At 46.1% G+C, this 15,562-nt stretch overlaps 1 protein-coding gene across 1 annotated transcript in view; it reads left to right on the forward strand.

The window, feature by feature from the left end:
• Positions 1–15,562, forward strand: part of LOC137296249 (multiple epidermal growth factor-like domains protein 6) — a 289,784-nt gene that overhangs the window by 44,108 nt on the left and 230,114 nt on the right. The gene's annotated exons all lie outside the window — the stretch shown is intronic.

Consider the following 15,562-nt stretch of genomic DNA (forward strand, 5'->3'; position numbering starts at 1 on the left):
CCAGGTGCTTGAGATGATCCACCGAGCTTGAGGCACCGGGATCGAGTCCACCTTGTGAAAACCTTGGAGTCCGCTTTTCGTGCAGACCCTTCCAGTGTTGTCACATCTCCTAGTGCGCAGTACACAACCCTGTGCGAATCCATTGGTAAATGATCAGAAGATAGCCACATGACGACTTGCAAACACATATATAGTTGCGAGTAGAGTAACTCGCAGTAAACTGACAAGGTACTGTGACTGTGTGTCACAGTCCACGCAGCTGTGAATGGGTACCTCGTAAGGATGGAGAGGCCGCAATAACTCTAGATGTGCCTAGTGGCTGTAAGCGTTGTATGTTCCCCATGGAGTTGAGATTGATAATACGATGTGGAGGTGAGACTGACATCCAGTGATCCTGATGGGATTAGGGGAGGGGGGAAGCACAGTGCTTTGAGCATTTACTAGTTGTGTGGATATGTGCGCTATATAAATATCCAGTCATAGTTGCGTGAAACGTCCGTGGGCACACCGGTGTTGTTAGTGATTGTGGTTGCTCGTTCAGTTCTTTTTTAACGAATCCGATATATTCATGAAACGTGTTGAGCGTTTGTCACAAGTTAATGAAAGGAAGATGCAAGATAAAAGTCAAAGTTAATGGTCAAGATCGAGTGATTTATCGACCTTCTTCAAACCCAGAATGAATCAAGAACGACACGCCTTGCACGTGCATGGAGCTGCTGTGTTGTGCACGTGTTGTGTTAAAACTGAGAGAGAAATGGTTGTGCGTTTATAAGACGTAGGTTGTTAAGGCGCATACTTCCTGTCTAAATTAAAACAGCAAAATCAGTTATGGTTTATTTAGGAGGTAAACATACCGTGATGGAAAATCAGAGGTATGTAAAAAAATTGTAACAGCTCTAAATTTTATTTAAAACCTCTGAAATACCTCATACCTTATACCTCTGAATGACATTCATTAACCATTCACAATCCAGTATTTACTGAAGGCATGGTAGAATGATAATTATCGATGATTAGGCTGTTGATCGATGTATTTCATGGTCCAAACTCGATTATTTACAGACCGCCGACATTTTGCTGGAGTATTATTGAGAGCGGAGTTAACAACAAACAATCTTTTATAGGTTGAATGTGTGTTACTGAGTTCATTAATATGAAACGCGAAATTGGAAGTAGTGGCATTTTTTTAAACAAAATGCCTGAAATCTGTATAAATATATAAATATATGTTTTATTGGTTGACAGCAGTAGTATAGGGAATGGGGGTTTTAAAACACTTTCAAGAAAAGTCTCTACAAAGCCTTATTTACTAAATAAGGCTTTGGTTGGGCCCTTAGCTCTTGCTACTATTACCCCTACTACTTAACGTGTGTTGGAGGTAACACTGTGCCGTACGGTACGATCAATAATTCTTCTCTTACAAACCCCCTACCCGGCCCATCCCTCAAGTAGTATAAGTTAGGTTCGTCGGCTTTCATATCCACTTTATCTATGTTGTAAGTTTTGACTGACCATATAGGATCGGTGGCTCGCTTACGGCTATCACCCTCGTGTTCCCCCGGCTGGTATAGATACCTCACTAGGGCCCTATCTGGTATCTGTTTCTCCTTCCCACGCAATGGAGCGGCCGACTCTGCAACTATTGATTTTAGTTTGATAGCGTCTGCCGGTTTCTTACTGGTGAGACGGGTGACTTCATGGTTGATTGCCGACACCACCTTGGGTAACCTCGTGACCCATTCAGTCGATCGTTTTCCAGGGGTGACCATCTCCCTAGCATACTGATGGCTGCGATGGGCTCCGGCCGTGCCACGCCTGACCTTTGTATCGTGTTTGGCTAGCAGTTGTGACACGGCACCCATGAACTCCCGTCCGGGGTCAACTTGCAGCTCTGTTGGCCACGTCAGCGGGCTGCGTTTGTATATGCGTTCGAATCCTCTGGCTACCTGGGCCGAATCTTTCATGGTTAAGGGTTCGGCTTCCTTGTAACCACTGGCTACGTCCACTACGGTTAAGGCATACTTGTACCTCTTGTCGTGGGGTAGGAACAGTAGGTCTGCCTGGTGAACGCTATTAGGTATGTTAATACCGAACCTCCTTCTAGGCACGTAGCGTGGTGCCGGCAAATAGATCTGCCACAGGGCTTGTTTTTCAAGCCACGCTTTGGCTTCCTCCGGGGGTACTCGCGCTATTTTAGCTAGCTTATCTACTGCGCTAGCTCCTTTCCAGTACCCACGCGGGCTGTAGTAAATAGCCTCAAATTTTTTCATGTCCATACGCGTATGTGTTTATCCCATCAATAGCTATCCATCGTTTCGTGTCCATAGGCGACAGGGACGTCTTGTTTATAGTCAGTCCGTATATCTTATGTCCCTCACTTCTAAGTGTGTTCATTTTATGCCTAAAGGTACGGGTCTTGAACAGGGCTTCCTTGAATCTGGCGTGTTTGATGTGTTGTTTCACCACATACTTCTTAACCCCCTTAGCCTTCCGGATCTCACTATTGTCGGCTTTCAGTATGGAGTACATCTTAGGTCTCAAACCTATGTACTCGGCTATGGGCGTGCCAGCACACTCGTCCTTCATCTTACCTAGGACCTTTTTATTTACCGCACTGTGTATGGCATGGGTCTTAGGGTAGTCACTGGTGTCGTATAAATCGAGGTGTTTTTTCATGTCCTCGTACACGTCCTCGGTTCGAATTTCTAACAGCAGGGAATCCGTGTCAGTGTACAGCACTTCACACCTGTCGCAGTACTGTTTCTTGAGCTCGTTGTAGTAAAAGTCGTACATCAGGTGTTTGGATAAATCGAGGATGCTCATCCCCACGTAAACAGGCCGGTTGAATTTTATGTGGCTTTTCTTCATGTGTAGGGCAACCAGGTTGTCTGTGAATATCTTACTACGGTTGAATGCCGGACTGGCTATCAATCTCCTGAGCTTGTCTTCCTCACTCGACCGAACCAGCTTCACGGTCACGCGTTTCCTCAGGTTCTCCATAGTCTTACCAAACACCGAGTTGTTCATGAGCTTGTAGAGATTTTTCTCAAAATCACTGGTGGCTTTTTTTCGTAGGTCTGTGTTCATTCTGATGTAGGGCTCCATCCATGGGCTCTGGTCGAACATGAGCACCCTGTGTATTTTGGTCAGCCTCATACCCAACGACAGGTACAGCTGTAGGTTGCGATAGTGAACGATGTACTTGGTCTTATTCATTAAGTTAGGAACGAGTTTTTCAACGTCTGTCACACGCCCACCTAACAAGTTATGTTGGTACACAGACATCCAGTCTGGGTTAACCCTCATACGTTCGGGGGCCAGGGGGTAGCTGTTGTGCGATGTGTGTAATTCCTTGGTATACTCTAAGTCAACCTCGAGGATATAACCTTTGTTCGAATCTGGTGCAACCCCCATAACATCAACGTGGGGTACCCATTCGAATCCCCCTGTAGGTAGATACTGGCTCATGGCCCAGCCGTACAGGTTGTTTGCGTCGAGGTAGAGAATGTGATTGGTTGGCTTGTTAGGATCGTAACCTTTCACGTATTGATTATTTGCTTTAGCGTATCGTTTGGATGCCATGGAAATCCCACCTCGCAAGCCTTTCTCAATGAATAGGTGCATGTCGTAATCTGTGAGCAATTCCAAATTAAATCCGGTCTTTTTAAGCAAGGCGTCCCACGACAGACCTGGGCTGGTGTAATACCATGCGGGGTCGAGTTTATACTGCTTGAAACACGTCCGCCTAAACGTCTCAAACACGTCGGCTAACAGCAGTACATCTGTCCTCAAGTACAGGTCGTGATAATCACCCAGGTTCTTACAACCCAGTTTATTCCATACGTTAGTCGCGTGCGAGTAATCATCTCGTGAGACGGACGCCTCATTCAGCTTGCTATAAAAGCAGTCAATAGGGGGTAGTCTGGTCTCGGTGAACTTGACCCAACTATCCATGTACTCATAGGGGTACACACCCTTCCTCATAAGCAGGGGTCTAGTCTCGGCGTCTGTGTATCGATCGGTGATAGGGAAGGTATTGTTGGCCTTGACCAGACTGTCGAGTGACGACAGGAGGAACTGAAACGAGTCAATGAACCTAAGTCCGTTTAAGCTGAAGGAGATGTATCTCTCCATGTTGTTGGGGATGCACGTTATATTACCATCGATTTTCGCGATGGCCTGCATGATCAAGTGTGAGTCGTACCCTCTCAAGTTGTGAAAGACAATGGGGATGTTTATTGTCTTAGGGTTGATTTTAAGCTTGAGGTTGCACGCGCTGTGAGCGGCGCCTCTATACTTACCAGTTATGTGGCAGTGATCTCTCACCGAATCACCGTTAAGTGGTGAGTCACACACGTGACAGTTAGTGCTACTAGCGTGAGCTAGCCTGTCGACTCGGGTCATACGCATGGGAGCGATTCTATACAATGCATTCCTAATAATTTTTTCTTCCTCCTGCAAACACTTTAGAAACCTTTCAGCTGCGTCAGGGCCCCTATACACTACCGGAGCTTTCGTTTCCCCGTCACAACGGACGACAATGTATCCAAACCCACAGGCTTTATGCTCTTGTGTTTTGTGGGTGAAGCTACCACTGGGAGCCTCGCCGGCGGCACCACTGGGGGAATCCCCCACCACCAAGGCTTCGTAGTCGGCGTATATGATATAAGGCACAGACATTTGGTTCTTGTGGTTACTGAATTTTAGGATATTATCACCTTCCTTAGGCATGTCGACTCGTATGGCCGTCTGCCCCACACCTTGACAATCATCCCGGTGGGATTCTAATAAATCAGCTCGTGTGAAGCCATGTAGGCATCGTTCACAGAAGTGGGTCTTTTCTCTGTGTGCCGATTGGTCATACAACAGCCTGCTAAAGTGTTTTATCCATGTGTAGTGATACTTGTCACCTCGCTGGATCATGAATATATTGATAACTTGGCGATCCTTCACCGGGCTGACCCTGTGTACTATTGTTGTGTTACCTTCGTGTCCAAAGACATTTATAGCCAGATTATTCTGTTTTTCTACTTTAGTGATCTGGGATATGGGGGTGGGTTCATCTATACCATCCCAGTTGAGCCCATCATCATGAGGATAATTAGAAGACCTATTCGGATTAGTGTCAGCTGGAAATAAGGCTGACCTGATAGCTAACCTCAGGCAATCGTTTCCTCTATTCTTAATGTTTACTATGGCATGTTTGTTCCTATAGTAGGGTGGCAAGGCTAGGTATGATCCGCCTCTGAACGGCACGTAGTTAGCTATGTCTAGATAGACATTATCGATTTTATCTACAGCCCACCCGGACCCCAAGTGTGTGTAGCGTTCTAGGTATTCTCGTATCTGCTGAAAACTGGTATCGATTGATGTGTCAATGGTCTCTGTATGTGTGACGACCTCTTGTTTACCTCGGAAGTAAGGCTGAACATACTCATCCTGCTTATCGAGCGACATTTTCACTGTGATCTGAAACTTGATACTTCCTAGGTTATTTAGTTCCTGGTTGACCTTATCAGCTATCAGAGGCTTGATATCTGTAATGTCTATGTTTCTATCAACGTGCATGCGCCAACCTCTCAAATAGTTGCCTACAGCGCGCTCAGTGCGCACAAACTGTAGGTCAATAGCTCTATTCTGTCGTAATAATTCTACAAGCTGTGGTTTTCTCATACGGGAATACCCGCCTAAACCCAAATCGTGTGCCTCGGCTTTCAGTTGTTTTACAGTGGGAGGTTTTGCTACGGGGGCATGTGATAACAATGCGGTTAACCCAGCTCTCCCCAGGTTTGAATAACCCGTGTATCCAAGCTGTTTTGCTTGAGCTTTTAATTGTTTTACCGTAGGAGGGGCTTCTAAACCTAGTAATCTCAACAATGCTGACTTCCGCATTCGAGAATACCCGATCACACCTCTCTGTTTTGCGACCCGCTTAAGCTCGCGTACAGTAGTCATAGTGTTTACACCTAAGAGAACCAATGTCTAATTGGTTCACAGTAAAGGGAGGTAACCCTTAATAAAAAATATGTGGCTGTTTCACGCACTGTTGGATATAGTGTTCCTTGTGTAAAACATTTATTTGGAGTCTATCTTGAGCAGTCGCCTACGTTCTTTTATGTAGCCCTTTTTATTCTCGTAGATGAGTTGATGTCTGACTATGTTCGCTCCGTGAGCTTTACATAGACAGTAGTGCCCTTTAACCCTGATACCACACACAGAACACGTGTAGTTAGGATTTCCCATATGGAAACAACAGAACCCCTGATTCCTGCATTTCCTACCACAGGCCTCGGTCTTTCCCATAAGTATGTATTCGCATCGGTATGGAGCGGGTCTCATGTTTACTTATATGGGTATTTTAATTTAATTGCTTCGCAACCAACGCAGTAGCTGCTATACCCAACACTATGAAGCCCAGTTCACGATCCATTTGTCCCTTGGATGGTGTGTAGTACTGAGCGAGTGTGGGTTTATTGAGCGGTTCCAATCGTTTACCAGTTAGTAGGTAGTATTCTTTCATTGCTTCATCAACATCGTTGAATGTTTGAACGGCATGGTTTTCACGCTGGAGTTGTTCGTTAATAAAATCGATCCTCTGGAGGCGTTTTTTAGCGTACTCGGCCTGTGCCCTTTGTAATTTCTCAGTAGCGAGATCGTGCCGCTTCCTTTCTTCCTGTATTTCAGCCGCGTGGTCATCTCGTAGTTTCGAGAAGAGGAAATTACTCCCGGAAAATGCCAGGGCATTCACTAACGCCCCACCGACCATCATAGCTATCGTGGCCATCCTATATTTATTTCATTATATTTTCAGGTATTATCCCTTGTTTTACTAGGATGTCTTTTGTTGCCATCGCCATACCAAGGTTCATTATGAGCATACCCATATCCTGCAGGTTGAAATCTAGCTTGATAGTTGGTTGTTTAAGCACCATTTTAGTCAACCGAGCGTACCCTACGGCTAGACTGGTGACCACTGTGGCGTGGTATGCGTCGTTGACGAACGTTTTCCCCTCAGACATTATGTATATGATATAAAAATATTAAAATTATAACATGATATGCGGGTCGACAGTGGGGGTTACCACCTCACTGTTGGGGGGCTCACGGTGAGGGTTTCCCTCACTATATAACCACGAGATAGCCAAGGCAGCAGTTACGCCTACAGCCAACAACAGTCGGGGGTTGATAATTTTATATTGGTTACACCACCGTTTTTTACCGGCAGCTACTCTCTTAGGATTCTTCTGCCTGGTTACTGTTGGGGGTTCCTGTGAAGGGGTCACTGTGGGGGGTTCCCCCACTGGTTCCCTGGTCTCCACCGTCACCTCGGGAGGGGTCTCCACCGTCACCTCGGCCATCTATACTATTATTATCATTTTTTCTCTCAAATTGACAATGCTTTGCCGTGATAATCGCCGCAGTCACTGGAGCCAACAACATGCCATATTTGTGGTACAGCTCGCAGCTGATAGAGCTCACGGCGTGTTCGATAAAAGGGTCTTTCTCGAGGTCTTCCCACAGGTAAAGTCGGCGCTCTGGTGGAATGGGAAGGAAGTATGACACAATAACGGTGTATATCTGGGTCATAGCCGATCCTATTGTCTTTGTCATTTCTGCTCCGAGCCGGGACTCGTATCTAGCGTACAGCTTATCGATTTCTTCGGCTGACATTTTGTGAATTTTATCCGGAGTGTAGTCTCCAAAGTAATGTTTGGCTTTGCCGCCAACAGCCAACGCCACCAGTTTCTCTCGCTTGTCATCATCCCCAGACAATTGTTCGAGCAATTCCTCACACTCCATCTTATAATATAACAAGTAAGATTTAGTTTTAACTATATAATACCCGATGCAGACAAAACACAGAGAAATGAAGGTTAAGTTGCACACGACAAACACTTCAAATATCATAGCTATACTTAGCATTTGCTTAGCTTTAGCTTAGCTTTGCTTAGCTTGGCTTAGCTTTGCTTAGCTTTAGCTTAGCTTTGCTTAGCATACTCTATAAGCCACGGGTTGGTCGGTCTTTAGCACGAGCTTAGCGTGTTTAGTTTCAGCGAGCTGTTTCTTCACCCGTTCCCGTTCTAATTTGCTCATCACATCGTTCTCTCTCAAACACTCCTCGAACGAATCCCTGTCCTTGCAGTGAAATAAGGCCACCCATCGCGTCTGCTCCCTGAGGTCTTTCAACACCGAGTTGAACTTCTGCGTTAGCACCCAGACGCTGTGATTTGCATGCTGGCCGGATAAGGCCAGGTACGATAGCATGTCTCTCTTTTTTGTTATCTCGCGATTAGCGCTGCAGTCGTCCAGTATAAACAGCGTCGGTTCCCCTTTAAATTTCTCGTGAAGAGCTTTCAACCAGTCCTGCAGGCGTGTTCCAGGGTCGATTTTGTGTACGTCCGGGTCCGTCATCACCCAAGGTCGCGCGTACGTTTTATTCATGCTCAGAGTAGGGCACATGATAACGATGTTATGGAACACATCCTTGTAGTAACCCTCCAACATATCCAACACGAAAACGGTCTTCCCACAGCCAGTCTGCCCGCACACTATGGCGCAGTGTGGGTCAGTGGGGAGGTGGGGCAGTGGGGACTGTTTATTGTTGGGGGGTGTGGGGGGGTACCCCCCATCAGTAGATGGCTTGCACGAATCTCCCATTGTCTATATTAAGTTGCGCGTCCATAATAACGTACAGATATAATTTCAACTTACCAGCGGGTTGAGCCTTCTTAGTAATCTGGATGGTTATCCCTTTGCTGCCGTTATCTATACGGCGCCCGCTACCGTGCAGTTTATCATCATCAGTGGATCGCATGTCCAACCATAGGGCGTACTTGGTGATCAGGTATTCACCGATCTGCACGGAGCCGAGGTCCAGGTCCTTTGTTATGTAATCCCCCACTGGTAGCTTTTTTATCTCATCCCACTGCTGGTGTGGTCTCATACCATGACTGAACAGCTGGTTGGGCACGCCCTCGATGGTCACTTCCACCTTTTCAATCTCGGGGTTGAAAAACTTCTCGCTGTCCCTCCGGAATGGCTCGTAATCCTCCACGGGGACGACCAGGATACCTTTCATCGATCGCGCCGGCACGTTCAGGTTGATATTCCACACAGTGTCGCTCTTATCTCGCACGACTGATCTATGCCTCAGTACGCGATCGTACAGGATAGCCATCTTCCCAGAGTACTGGCTTCGAACCTGCCTGGCCAGCTCCGGGCTAGTGACCATGTCGAACTCCAGAGAGATGTTGTCTATGGCATAACTGGCCTCATCACCATTCGGCGTACGCACTACTTTGCTATAGTCGTTAAACGTGAGCTCGTATTCGAGCCTATCCCCCAGCGCGGCCTGGTAAAACGGCGCGTGTCCCGTGAGCAACTCGAAGTCGAGCGGCACGCAGAATCGATTCCCGTATGCTCGAGCGATGGCCTTTTCACCGTCCGATAGCTTGTCTTGCTGGTGTGGCGTGAAGGCATACCCTATGCGCAACCGGGTTGATTTGCTGATACCCTGGTACACATCATTGACTCGTTCTCCCTCGCTTTTCCAGAGATCCCCGTAGCAGTGAAACACGTCGCTGTCGTCGATACTCAGCACCTCGTTACCGCTGATCTTGACGGTCGTTTTCTTGATGATAGCTCGCCCCACGTTCCGCACTAGCTCGCGTTTGTCGTTGTCGGAGGTCAACGTGATATTGAACGCCACTCGAACAGTGCCTGGTACAATGAGGTCATTCTCACCAAGGTTTGGAAATCTAACCAGCAGAGTTTGATTCTGGTCTATCTTGCTGGGATTGTTGGTGATGGTCACCGACTGACGCACGGCTCTGGCTCCTAATGGCTCTCTCAATCTTCTGAAAGGATCTAATTTTCTGCCGTACATTGTTATATATAAACGAAATATATTTTTAATACTAAATAATGGATGAAGACATACCTATGGATGATATGCGGGGCGATAGTGCCCAGGCATCCGATGAGCAGGAGACCTCATTCAGTACTGGCCTTCTACAGCAGGCTGTCAACGATTATTACAACGAAGTTGAAAATAAATCCAAACTCAAGCCGTTGGGAAGGGAATATTTCAGGTTTACCCTCGATAGCAATGGCACGCTGCGTTTGAAGACTCACCCGGAGATCGATCTCGTGAATAAACGCACGAGAGAACCGCTTGCCTTATCAACATTGGGCAGTCGACATGGGAGTAACTTTATCCGCGATGAACTAGGTTTCATAGAGTACGGTGGCGCGCGACCTAAGCAGTATCCTCCGAAGTTAGTTCAAAGTCTGGAAGACATCAGGGACGCCACATCGGTTCAAAACATGACTTATGATATTGAAAAGGTGTTGGACGACTGCAAGAACAAGCCCTTCCCGGGTTTCGAACTTACCTTTCGGGAACTGCGGGGGTTGGACCTGTTGATGCAAACCATTCGTGGACAGATCGCGAAAAGCACGGCCAAAATGAGTGAGATAGACGACCACATCGACTATGAAAAGGGCAAACTCGGTGAAACTGAGGACGAGTCTATGAAAGCCACCATCGAGGCACGAATACGTAATTTGGAAGATGAAAGGCAGGTCTGGTTGGAGACAGCGTCCGGCCACAAAGAAAAGCTTCGATCCCAGGTCAACCGTGTGCGGGAAACCATCAATACCGAGACACCACGTTAGCAGACAGGATTCGGATATTGTTCCGGGAGCAAGGGATCACCATCGCCAGCATTCTGACTGCATTGGGTTTCATCATATCAACCTTGGTGTTGTCACTGACAGGGGGTACCCCTGTGGGGCCTGCCGGCGGCGGAACCCCAAGTGGCGGTGGTGTTAAAGACTGGATAAAAAAACTCGGGGAAGGTCTAGCTAAACTGGCTGGTAAAGCCGCCGAAGCCCTTCCCGGCATCCTGGGTAGCATCGTCTCGTGGTTATTGGGCGCTCTGGCTAAAACTGCCACGTGGCTCAGTCAAAACCTGTGGGCAGCCATCGTCGCCGTGGCGGGTCTGGTGTACGTAGCGGCTAAGAAATTTTTAACCAAATAAGTCCCAAAGCTACCCCACCAACCACCAGGGCCGTTTTACTATCAATATGCTGCTGATAGGAGGCCTGAATATGGGGGTGTGTGGGGGGTACCCCCACATGAACTTTAGACTCCGGGGGTGGCGCCACTATACCCGTTTCACGTGGTGGGATGTGTGGGATATAGGGGGTGTTAATATCGGGGTTAATACCCAACTTTTGATCCGCCGTGGCTATGACTATTTTGTTGTTATAACCCACCACTTTTTTTACTCTCAGTTGCATATCACTCGGAGCCATGTACAACCCCACGCCAAACACGTAATTGACTTTCGATCTGGCGTATTCTAACACGTTTTGGTAATGGTCGATGGCCCGCGGGAGATCAACTGGAGAATTGATAGCATCCTCAACGTTGGAAACGAACTGTTTCTGAGCGTCGTAAGCAGTTCCCTTACTGAGGATGTTGGAACGTGTCATCGACTGCGCACCCAACAGCGCCCACACGTACATTCGAATCGAGTCGTTCAAGCGTATTGTACCAGCACAAGTGAATCCTTTCGATGTTTTTGAGATCATTTTAGTCCAGGCTGTGGCTGCATCAGGATTGGTTTGCTTTATGCAGCTGACATGGATCTTTTCATTCGTTGTGGGGCCTGTAAATGTATGACGGTTTGGGTTGTATGTACCATCTTTAGAACCGGCCATATATGTTCCGGACCTGTAGAAGTACACGAGAACTATACCGAGACCATGGTTCACACCAGGAAGGCGAAAGTCTTTATTCGTTGGAATCTCAAACTCCCCACAAACACGTTCATAAGCGCGTTTATCATAGGGGTTATTCGTCATACTCCACGCTTTATCTTGGGGAAGAGGAGCACTTATTTCCTTCAATATTCGTCTCGTTTGATAATAAATATGAAACAAAATGACTGCCTTACTCAGTTCATCTATACCGTAGTCTAGTGTCACACCCGACCCTGTCGTCGCACACCACACAGCAAAGTTGAGTTGGTTCTGCCAAAACTGCATTGGGTTTTGATTCCAGTTTACCACCGCCTGCGCGTTATTAACGGACACGATATAGTTTTCAAAGATATTAATAAAGGTTGTTTTAAACCCCGTACTACCTACCACCACGATTTTCAAGTGTGCTAAGTCCATATTATAATATATAAATTATATATTATAATATGTACATAACACTTCCAGGAATAACGAGCGGTGAGGCCGTTCAGCTGACGCACGTGATCGATAACACGTCAGGACAACTCGAAGTCGCACTCTGCGATATCACCTACCTACCGCAATGGACTAACATCAATATCAGCAACAATAAGCTGTTCGTCATGTAAAATGACCAGCGCACAAGGGCCCTGAGTGAAAAAATGCGTCAATATCGGGATCTCCGACCTCGGAGACACGCGCGGTTTCGACGCTCCCAGAGTAGATGGTAAAACGTACGCCTTGCAACTGAAAAACAACATTTACAAACGCGTTGAAGTCACCTCCGGTGGAGCCCTAAGTGATATAGTAGATACCACAAGAGCAACGGTCAACACTAAGTACGCCCTTGTCAACACTGGTAATAACTGGATAATATACCCATCGTTCGGGGGTAAACTATTCGACTTAGACGATGTTGAGAGCACTACCGTCGCCCGAAACAAGCCATATATGCTCGTCTTCACCGAAGATGACAAGTGGGTGTTGTTACCCGATAACGACTGGTTTCTCAATATTAGACTCGTCTCCCCCTACGTGTTCACGGATAACAAAGACAACCACCTAAACAAAGTCGTGAACAATGGAACCCTGCTCGTGGCTTACGTCCCAACTCAGACACGTAGCGTAGTCGTCAGCCCACTCGACACTATGGCAGCCCACATGCTATCGAGTAAACCGGCCATACAAAACGTGAAATTGCAGTTGGTGTCTGAATTCGAAGGCGTGGTCAGTATACTAGAGAGTCTACCGGCAAACTCAACACTGGTCATCAAAGTCTACCTAGGGGAACCATCGGGGAATGATGTCGAGATCGTGAAGGGGATCAAACTCGGGTGGGGGAAACGACACCAGTATCAAGTTTGCAACGTTTACGTGCGGGTGGGTGTCGGCTCCAACACCAGTCTGCAGGGGGTCAACGTGATCGTGGAAAACAAGATATCACTAACCAATATCTTCCTGCCTGACAACATACACTTCATGGGTATGAAGTTCACCCCTGAACTATTATCAGAAAACCAGTTGGAAATTATATCGTAATAGTATAATAATGACCAGTCATCGTCCCAACACTACGCTTAACGACCTAGGAGATACGGAGGGATTCGATCAGCCTGGTGAGGAAGACGCCTTATATATCCTGCAATTCAAAGACAACGTGTACAGACGGGTGTCGTTATCAGATTTTAAAGAGCCCAAATGGCTGATCAACTTAACACTCGCCTCACCTTATATCACAATAAACAATACGTGGATCTCTAAGATTAGGAACAACGGTATCTGGCCCGGGGATTTCATTCCGGAGAATCACTTAGCATCTCCGATACTTTTGTATACCGAAACAAATGGGTTAAGTTCTGGATCAAATAATAAATTAACATTTAGCAGTAATTTTTTGATCCCGGGGTCTCTTGATAGAATATCCTCCCCCTACACACTCATCATAGAAGTCGTCTTTACGTATTTTGACCAGGTAAACTCCTCGAAAGGACGCCAAATTTTACCCAGGTTGGTAATACACTGGTATACCGAACACTTAGACCAATATTGTCGTATTGTTATACAACGGGATTCCCCCACGGGTTCTATAAACCGCTTAATAAGCCTCAGTGGGGTTTTTATTACAACAGAAAAGTCTATTAGCCTCTCACCTATTATCATTGGTAATGATCTATCCCTTGTAGGCTTCAAATACATTGATAGACTATTAACTGAAACCCAATTAAAATATCTTTCAAAATATATATTATAGGATGGGCCTGTACCCAGGCGTAGATGAAGTAGCGAAGACGCTGGAAACCGTAGATGGGTTCCGCTTGAGGCAGTTATGTGACGTGAAACGCCAACTAGAGCAAGACCGTGACACGCGGAAAGCACTATATAAAAAGTACCATAGAGCTTTCAATATCTTGGACGGGGCTGACACTACCCTTATGACAACCAGCATGGGACTAGGGGCGGCAGGTGTTGGATTGTTAGCTACCATCGTGGCTACACCTATAGTGCTAGGTATTGAAATAACAGCTGGGGTGGCAGGGGTGTTAGGGTTGGCACTTAAGTTGATATCACGCAGACTGCATCGTAAGGCATTGAAGCACGACGAGATCAGGGTTCTGGCCGAAGCAAAGCTCAACACAGTAAGTGGGCGTATTTCCACGGCACTCTCTGATAGTAAGATCTCAGAAGAGGAGTTTCGTTCAATCCTCTCTGAACTCACAAAATATAACGGAATGAAACAAGATATTCGGTCCAAGTCTCGTAAGTCTGCTATCAGCGAGGACGAGAAAAAAAAGTACATAGAACAGGGGATACAAAAAGCCCAGCAAGCCTTTATTACGAACACCAAAGAGATCATAGGCGGTTCACGTTAAACTGTTTCATCGAGGTAAACGTGACATAGGCCGGGTAAGAGAAGAATTATTGATCGTACCGTACGGCACAGTGTTACCTCCAACACACGTTATGTAGTAGGGGTAATAGTAGCAAGAGCTAAGGGCCCAACCAAAGCCTTATTTAGTAAATAAGGCTTTGTAGAGACTTTTCTTGAAAGTGTTTTAAAACCCCCATTCCCTATACTACTACAGCTCTTACACGTGATCGTACCATTACGTTCTCGAGTGAATGAGGGAGTCTAATTTACACGCTTACTTTATTGGTCTGATTAAACTAAATAAGACTAGTATCAACATATGAGGGAAATTGCCCCAAATCAATACAGTATATGGGTGGTTTGAAAGGTTATTTGATTTTTCCAACTCTTTCACAATTTACCGAAAATACCATTCCCATTACAATGGGTATGAACACGTGCAAAGAATTGATCAAAATGACCTTTCTCTAGTATGTCAAAATATTTAGTGACTGGTGAAGCTATGGTTTCAACTCGCCAGCAAAAGCTATCCGATTAATCACTGTTTCTTACGCGCAAAATGTCGGAAATTCGATTCGAGTCTTTATTCAGTGAAGACTTGGGCTATATGCCCCTCGTCATCATTTTACACTGCAGTCAAGGATCGGTCTGCGGAGCGAAGTCTGATATCATGGACATGATCTGTGCTTGGGTGAGTGAAAATAAAACCATTGATTGGACCGCTGATAGCGGGAGATGTGGTACCAAGAAACAAAAGTGACTGATTGTTTCAGTAATTTGACCAAATGACTGGTTTGACAGATTGGGTGAAACATATATAAAATGACGGGCAAAAGAAAAATACCAAATTTCGGATTCCAGTGTTTTGAATATTTGAACTGAATTTGGTTTCCAGATTACATAAACATATCACAAAAATACAACACACAACAATTTGAGCACGAG

Source organism: Haliotis asinina, chromosome 9, assembly GCF_037392515.1.
Source record: "Haliotis asinina isolate JCU_RB_2024 chromosome 9, JCU_Hal_asi_v2, whole genome shotgun sequence".
Lineage (NCBI taxonomy): Eukaryota > Metazoa > Mollusca > Gastropoda > Lepetellida > Haliotidae > Haliotis > Haliotis asinina.